Source organism: Dendrobium catenatum, unplaced genomic scaffold (genome assembly GCF_001605985.2).
Source record: "Dendrobium catenatum unplaced genomic scaffold, ASM160598v2 original_scaffold_213968, whole genome shotgun sequence".
Taxonomy (NCBI): Eukaryota; Viridiplantae; Streptophyta; class Magnoliopsida; order Asparagales; family Orchidaceae; genus Dendrobium; species Dendrobium catenatum.
The window spans coordinates 73,757-82,755 of record NW_021532378.1 but is presented as its reverse complement, the minus strand read 5'-3'; positions in this window follow the sequence as shown (position 1 = coordinate 82,755).

Genomic DNA, 8,999 nt, shown 5'->3' with positions numbered 1-8,999 from the left:
TGAACTTGTGCTTTAAATTCAAACTATACAAAGAACTTGGATTGAACAAGACTATATAAGGCTTGGACTTTAATGAACTACACAAAATCAAGCCTAAATTAAGGTGCAACGAGCCAAGTCTAATTCAAAGGCATTTGCAAAGATATTGCAGAATACTTTGATTTGAACTTGAAAGAATAATGACTCGAGATTGTAACTCAGGACAACTATAATGAACTTGATTTGGACATTGCAAATAACTTGAACAATGTGGACCACAAAGAGCTGGACTTAAATGAATATAAGCTCTGAAGAACTTGAATTAGAATCGAGCATATAGAACCAAACCTTGGATCGATGAATGAATAATCAAGATCTAAATGAATCTTAATCATTCATGTGGATATAAATAAGCATAAAGCTTGTGCTGGCAAGCCATAATACTTGATCAATCATATGCATACGATAATATCTTCTACATGCATATGTAAAAAAAAGAGAGAGTGGTGCAAATAAGAAATGTTTGAAGAGTGTATACCAAGTTCAAGTTGAAGTATGACTCTCCTACAACCAACACAAGCCGACATACAAATCCTCAATGACACCAAGAGATCATATACAAGAAACATAGTGTGCTTACAAGTAACAGTGGAAAGGTTGTAGGGAATTCAAACTCATGTGATGCTAGAAGATCTGCAATACATACAAGTTCCCTACGAGTACAAATGCACGCACCATATGCTATCTATGGGTAGATACATAAAGACTTAAGTAAATAAACTATATTGTAGTCAATTCCAATCTGTGAACAAATACATCTACATGCATTCATGTAGCAGTAACGGATGCACATCGAGGACCAAAAGACCGCAGTAAAACGCATAGGAATGCAGCAAATGTAAATGTCTATGGGTCCTCATAGAAGGCACATCGTAAGAGACCTACAACACATCAGATGCCATCTACAAACAAAATACCAAATAACTACAACAAATACAAATGCATGTAATCAGTTCCAGAAGACTTGTATACAAAACAATGATCACAAACAAAAACATTGTGCAAATGCATCTATAGATGAAAGGTAGGATATTAGTTAGTACACTACAATCTACCTGCATAAATGATATAAGTAGGGCACGAGAGTCTACCTGTATAAAACAGCAAACAACTTTATTTAGAACTGCTACGCCACACCACCGGATCCGCAACATGCATACATGCGGACAGAAGGCGTGTACGAACTTTCAAGTAGAGCGTTGCATTCAAGTGATGGTTGCCCGCTCAATCGATCCAAGCTAAATATCTCAAAATTCCCCACACGTGCACTGTAATTTATATACATATAGGTACACAAGGGCTAAGTACAATTATAACGCCCACATGTGCCTCGATGAGCATGTTGTAGGAACACATGTGACATCTAGGAATGTTGCGCGGATCAATAAATTTGAAGTCCTATCCACCTAAATAAATAAATGGGAGTTGACAAGGCTAATCAAATAATAACAAAATGCCCCCAAATACACGTATGAGCCCCGACGAGCATGTTGTAGAAACACATGACATCTATGGATGCTACGCGGGTCAATAAGTGAATTCAAGTTCGAGCCCGATCCTTCTATGAGGCAAGTGGGAGTTTACAAGCCTCGAACCCTTAAATAAGTATCCGGTTGTGAGGTCGGCCGAGATATTTATTTTATACATTCATATTAGGTCTTTCAAGGCCTATAATTAAGAAAATTCACTAACAAAGGCATAAAGCCTACGAAATTCGATCTCATATCGGCAAGGTGATATGGTCAACATGGTTCAATCAACAAATAGAAATAACCTCTTACACCCCGATGATGGCCTTACACCCTGATGATGACCGAGTTGAATGTTTATCTTAACCGGAGGGGTTTACAAATATTTTCAAATTCCACCCAAATACCCATGAAAGTAAAAAAACTCTAAAATTAAAAAAAAAAACTGAATATTTAAAATTGAAATCCATCCATTAAACACTTAAAGCAAAGCCCATCCACCCTCCGCAATAGTTTGCCGGGTGGACAAATTGAAAAATACTTCAGCTCACATAGAGCTAATGCCTAGTCGAAAATATCACTAGGATCCATTCTCAAACAATCTCATGCCATTAAGGACGTGGTACGTGTCCTCTAACCTGCAGTTTTGCCGCCAAATGGCACCGCTGGATAAATGGTTATGACCCGAGGCCTTCTGAACCGAGTGGTTTTGCCGCCAAATGGCACCATGAAATACTGGTCATTTCCAGAGCCAATACACTCTTTAGTGGCATTAAATCTTTGCGATATGAATCAACATGATATTATCGATAGGGCATAAAGCCTTGTGTTAGCTAAGGTGGATTCAAATTTGTCCCATTAAGCAAACATTCAACCCAGGTCTATAAGGTCCCCTTGGACGAAGCAACCCATGGCTGCCGACAAGGATCCTTCTATTAGGTTGGGTCGACTACCTCCTCTGACTAAGTAGACCAGGGACCATGATAGCCCAGGAAGATGGAACTATGGGATCTTGATCGGGTCCATCATCCATTCCCCTACCATCCGCTTTAAGTGTGAGATGGTGAAATTTCTAATTTTAAATATCAAACTTTCCAAATTCTCCAACATCCTGATACCAATGCTACTACTATATGTCTGATACTACGTATCTATGGATACAACGTATCTGATTGATGACTAGCCTTAATCAAAAGTTCTTTCTCGTTATCGGGAGGGGTAATTAATTAATGAAGCTTGCGCCTATAGGAAACTAGAACTCAGATTATAAAGTCCTCACAAAATGAGGGCAAACTCTTTGGGTAGTGTCTCATCTACAAACCCATATGCCTTCCAAAATTTATCCCGGAACTTAAATCCGTTAAAACTCCTCCTCGAAATAAAAAAACAGCGGGCAGAGGCCAAGGCCGAATTTTTTGAACCCACATCGCGATATTTATACAAAGTTATTATAACAAATTCTTATTTGTGCACAAAATAAGCTTAAAATTTTAATTTGAGATCATCTCCTACTTTATTAAAATGATGATTTTTTAGAAAGATAATTGAGAAAAATCTTTTTTTTAAATTGAACTATTTGTATCTTAAGTTAAGAAACAAAAAATAGAAAAGTATTGTCATTTGAAATTTAATTCTGTTTAGTATTGAAAAAATTCTAGAAAATTTGTATGATTGGCATGATTCTTGGGCAATATTTGAATTGGAAAATTTTCAAATTTAATTCAAGATCATACGAATTCCAATTTCAACAAAATTGTAATTGAATTGAATGTATGAATGAGAAAAACCAGGGGGCCACATCCAGTCGAAATTGATCCTTAAGTATTTGAGTAAATTACAAATAATTAATGCATCCTCAAACTTGAGAGCGATCATATTACAATAGTCGACCAACAACTTGAAATCTAATGACGAACAGGAACTAGATGAAAATATTGCGATGTTCAGTGGTCAAATATAAATCAAAAGTCTGAGTGCGGCTGAGTTGAAGTACAGCGGCAGTCAGTGGTCATGCATAAATTTGGCTTTAGTTGGTGGCCAGCTAGAAGTCTGATAGTCCGATGACGGTCTATTGTCCGACAATGGTTGAAGAGAAGTCTGGTGGAAAGAAAATTCTAGTTTCTCTCTCTCTCTCTCTTCCTTTTCTAGCTTGCTTTGGGCCCATCGATGAAAATGAGGGATCTGTTTATAGTTTTTTAAGAGTGACATGACCAGTAAATAGGAAGGAGATCAAGGGTATGTTGGGAGTGGTTTGAATGGACATCAGATATTGATCCCGTTGATTATTGATCGTTTACTGTGCATTTGAATATCTTAATGATATCATAATTTGATGATATTTGGCTCGTTGGATTTGTTTGTCTAGCCACTTGATTCGACTATAAGCATGTCACGTTTCGAAATCATTTGGTCATCAAATTTATTATTTGAACTTTCCAAAGGCTTTTCGGGTATTCGATTTGGACCCATCTAGGCTCGGATTGAGTTGAATTTGGTATTGTTGGGTTCATATTTTTGAGATGTTCAATTCAACTATAAGTTTGCTAAGAGTGGAGTTCATATGATTCCAGATTTAATTTCGGAAGTAATTTCCAACTTGATTTTACCTCGAGATTCGTGCTCAATCATGTTCATTTTTTATAACATATTACTTATTAATCATAATCGAGATAAGTTATTTTTAGAGTGCCTTAAAAAAGTTTTTTGATGATAAGTTGCATTGAAAAAACGAATCAATTTTTTTTTTCTTCTTTTCTGTTGAAACACTTTAAAATGAAGAGTTGAAATACCAATTATAACTCTTTAAACTTAAAGCATTTGAAAATCAATTAGTCATTGAAAAATATCATATCTACTCACGTAAACTTAATATTTTTCTTATTATTTATGTATTCTCAACACATCCTTTAAAATAAAAATCTTAAATCCACCACTAACAACACCAACCTTTCTAGCATAATATTGCACAAATTTGTAACATAAATGCTTTAGGATATATATATATATATTTATATATAGCTTCAATAGTGATTTATTAAGAATGTGGCTTAAATGCAGGAGAAATTACTATGTTCGGAGTTAGGATAAGAGCAGAGTTCAGTCGTAGCTCTCATTCGAACTCCAATGAAATCAAGTAACGTAGTTTGTACACATCATATGTATAACTTGTACAAAGTATGCATAGTACACACACAATGTATAAATTCATTAGAGTCGAACATGTTCAAACTCCGCAAGTAATAATTTCTTCAAATGCAGATTGTCATCACTCATCACCATTGACGAGGAGGAATTATATCTATATGTCGCTTAGATGAGGGGTTCTCACTAGCATGAGAATTCAATTGTGGAGCATATGTAAGGCTCAAATCAATATTAGAATTTATCTGATTTCTCTCTACAGTCGGCGCTGATACGTCCCTATCTGAAAGATCATCAAATTCCATGATATTTCTCCTAGGCATCGATGATTTAAGATGCAAGATACGATCAAGGAGTCTTGAGCTCGACGCGATCTTCAGTCCATTTGCGTAGCTTATATTCTCAGATATTTCCCTCCTAAATCCATTCGCTCTGCATAAATTTTGAAGGAAAGCTCCTGCAGGATAAAATTCTTGCCAAAAATTAGTTTCTAATGGAAGAAGATCGAAAGTCCTATTCTTTGATAATTAAATAAATAATTAACCACCTTCGCCGCTGGCAATGCTGAAGTAAAGATCAACAATGTTGGGGCAGTTCAAGAAGCATTCCGGAGAGCAGAGTAGGCCCATGAACTGCCAGTTGAGAAGTGAATCCGAAGAGATGCTGACTGTTTCCCTCTCTAGAGTGCATGTTGCAATGCACGCGCCCGTGTTGACTCAGCTGCCCATAACAGTGGCTTTCAAACCGGAGGTCCGGCACTTGTATACCTCCTCCCCCAGCTCAGCCCCTCACACATGCTTCTCAAGAAGGCAACGAAAGTCGTTGGAAGACACCGCAAAGGCGCACGTGCTGCGATTTAGTTGTCCGCAGGTCATCCTACCGATAATATCATAAGATGAACAGAGCACAAATATTAAATATTTTTATCAGGAAAAAAAAATTAAAATCAATGATAAATAATGAATATTAATGATCGAGCATAGTTGTGACGAAGAACGCGAAGGCTAGAAAGAGGAAGATGAACTGAACTGCTTCGAGAGAGATGTGGCCATTGATTTTTCCTTTGTACTGAAAGAAGTTCTTCTCCTAATCATCAGATATTGAATATCAGAATGTATTTATAGCTAAGAACGTACAAGTCATTTTAGCTTTCAAGTGGACAATATATAGATATTAAAGAAAGATGAGGAGGGTCGAATGACCCCATGCATTGAGACGTGGCGGATGCTACAATATTGCATTGGCACTAATGCAAGAATGCAAATGCGAGATGTTAAACTCTCCTGATCGAAGAAAAACAAGTCCTTAAACATCTTCCAAATGTACAACCTATATAAATATAATACATATATAAAAGGCGCTGCAAGGCATGAAGCTCCATGCATTGATATATATGATTGATATATCATCGAATAATTATCTTGATCGGGCATGAATCTTGATACATCATACAAAATTTATTTTGATATGACACTAATCTCAAAGCAAAATCAAGTTGGAAACTTCCGAAATCAGAATCAGGAGCATATGAACTCCGTTTTCAGCAAACTTAAAGTCGAACTGAGCATCTCGGAGATACGAACCCAACGACACCAAATTCGACCCAATTGAGCCCAAATGGGTCCAAATCGAGGACCCGAATCTCTGTTGGAAGGTTCAAACCACAATTTGGATTACCAAACGGATTCCAAACATAACAAGCTTATAGTCAAATCAAGCGGCTTGACGAGACGAATCCAACGACCCCAAGATCACTGAATTCCGACATCACTACAACATTCAAACGTCAATCGAACGGTTCATGATCAAGGGATTCAAGATCGGCCGTCCATCCAACCACTCCCAACTAACCCTTGATTCTCCACCTATTTACGGGCCATGTCATTCCCAAAATCTATAAATAGAGCCCCCTCTCCTCTTGAAAAGGGACCCCCGGAGCTTAAGGAAAAAAGAGAGAGATCGGAGATCGCACTTGCTTCCTAGCCTCCTCGACCACTGCCGGAGTTTCGTCGGACCACCACATGACGCCTTATGCTCCACCGGACCACCACCTAACGCCGTCACTCCGCCGGACCACCACCTGATGCCCTGTGCTCCACCGAACCACCGCCTAACCCCGTCACTCCGCCGGACCACCACCTGACACCCTGTGCTCCACCGGACCACCGCCTAACGTCGTCACTCCGCCGGACCACCACCTGACGCCATGTGCTCCACCGGACCATCGCCTAACGCCGTCACTCCGTTGGACCACCACCTAACGCCCTGTGCTCCACCGGACCACCGCCTAAAGCCGTCACTCCACCGGACCACCACCTGACGTCCTGTGCTCCACCGGACCACCATCTAACGTCGTCGCACCGCCGGACCACCACCTGATGCCCTGTGCTCCACCGGACCACCGTCTAATGCCTTCACTCCGCCAGACCACCACCTAACTCCCTATGCTCCACCGGATCATCGCCTAACGCTGTCGCTCCGCCGAATCACCACCTAATGCTCTACGCTCTGCCAGTCTTTCACTTGAAGCTCTCATCTTTTCTAGGCCACCATTGAAGATTCTCACATTTGTCAGATCTTCATCTAAGGCCCGAAGTTCTACCTTATCATCATCTAAGGCCCGAAGTTGTAAAACCCCCTCCAAAGCTGATTTTTTTTTAGTGCAGTTAGTCTGTACGAACTGGCTTTAGTACGGGACGAACTGAAGAAAATTGTGAAGAATCTGTCAATTTCATCTGTACGAACCTGGAAGGGTCGGGACGATCCGTCTGGACAAAATTTGTCCAGAGAGCAAGTCGTCCGGACGCTATTTAATTTCGTCTGGACGAAATTCTGGGAGAGGTCAAATCGTCCCGGGACGAATTTTGGATCGTCCGGGACGATCAGTGTTAATAAATTTCCGATAGAGATATTTTGGATTCATTTGAAGAGAGAGAAAGAGAAATCAGGAGAGAGAAAGAGAAGGAAAAGAAGGAAAAGCTTAGTTTTGGAGCCCGCGGAACGCTTTTCGTCCGTCGTCGTTGTTAGAATATTTGTTCGTCTTGTAGTAAGGACTCTGAATCCTATTTCTATTTTCAAAGATTTCGAGTTTTGGTATTTCTGTGCTCATATTTGTTTTTCCGTTACCGAAAAATGCATATAATTTTGTATTGACGAAAGTTTTACCACACAACTTTTGATATGTTTCTGATATGATATTTCTGCACGATTTGAGTATTTTCTGGAAAGTTTCTACCAGTTATTTTGAGTTATGTGCGATTTTATCGAATAAAAAATTATCTAGGTTTTGAAAAATAGTGCTTCAATACAAGTAAAGCTTTGTAATGTTGTTTTCTTCGATTTCTGGTAATTTGGTAAATTTCTGAATCTGTGATTTCTGTGTACATTTCGTGTACTGCCGTTATGCCGCCGATTTCTCGTACGACCTCTGATTTTTTGAATTGATGATTTGAATGATTGAATATGCATACGAATGTAAATATATGATTGAATTATTGTTATTGTTATTGAAAGACAAGTGAAGACTGGTTGAACCGTTGGTTGAAGATGATACCTGTACAGGATGGTGGGCCGATGGGCTTTCCTTTAAATAAAGGGTTTGGTGCTATCCTCTACTGATCACGTGATTACTGAAGGGAGTTATAAGGAGATGAATACTGTGCCGACGGGCAAAGAGTGACGACTCTTTCCACTGAGCCAACGGATTACTAACATCGATACTAACATTGAAAAACGCCTTAATAGCCAGTGATTATACTTGTTAAGTAAGACTACTATATTGTATTGCATGCGTACAGAACTGTTCTTATGATTTCTTGATGGATTTACTGATTTATTGAGATTGATTGATTTACTGATATAGAATTGATTTATCGATATTGAATGGATTTAAACGGATTTACGGGTTTACTGTTACTATACGATTTTATTGATGTGGCATACGGTACATGTCACTGAACATTGATACTGATACTGATATGGATATGGATATTGTATTGATTCATGGATACAAATATCGATACCGATACCACTGATACATTGATTCATTGTACTGATCTTATAGCACATGATACACCGAACAAGATACATGTGATACACCGAACAAGATACATGTGATACACCGAGCAAGTGATTATTGATTTATTGATTTTTATATGATTTTATTTCATTGATTGATTTCAATTTTATTTGATGATTTTATTGATTTGATTTCATCTGTTCTTATGATGTATTGATTTGATCGTTTTATGTGATTCCATACCGATTGATATTATTGACCGGAATTAATTGTTTTACTGATCTGATTGATTCGATTTCACTGTTATAGCATAATCGTTCATGTCGTCATTG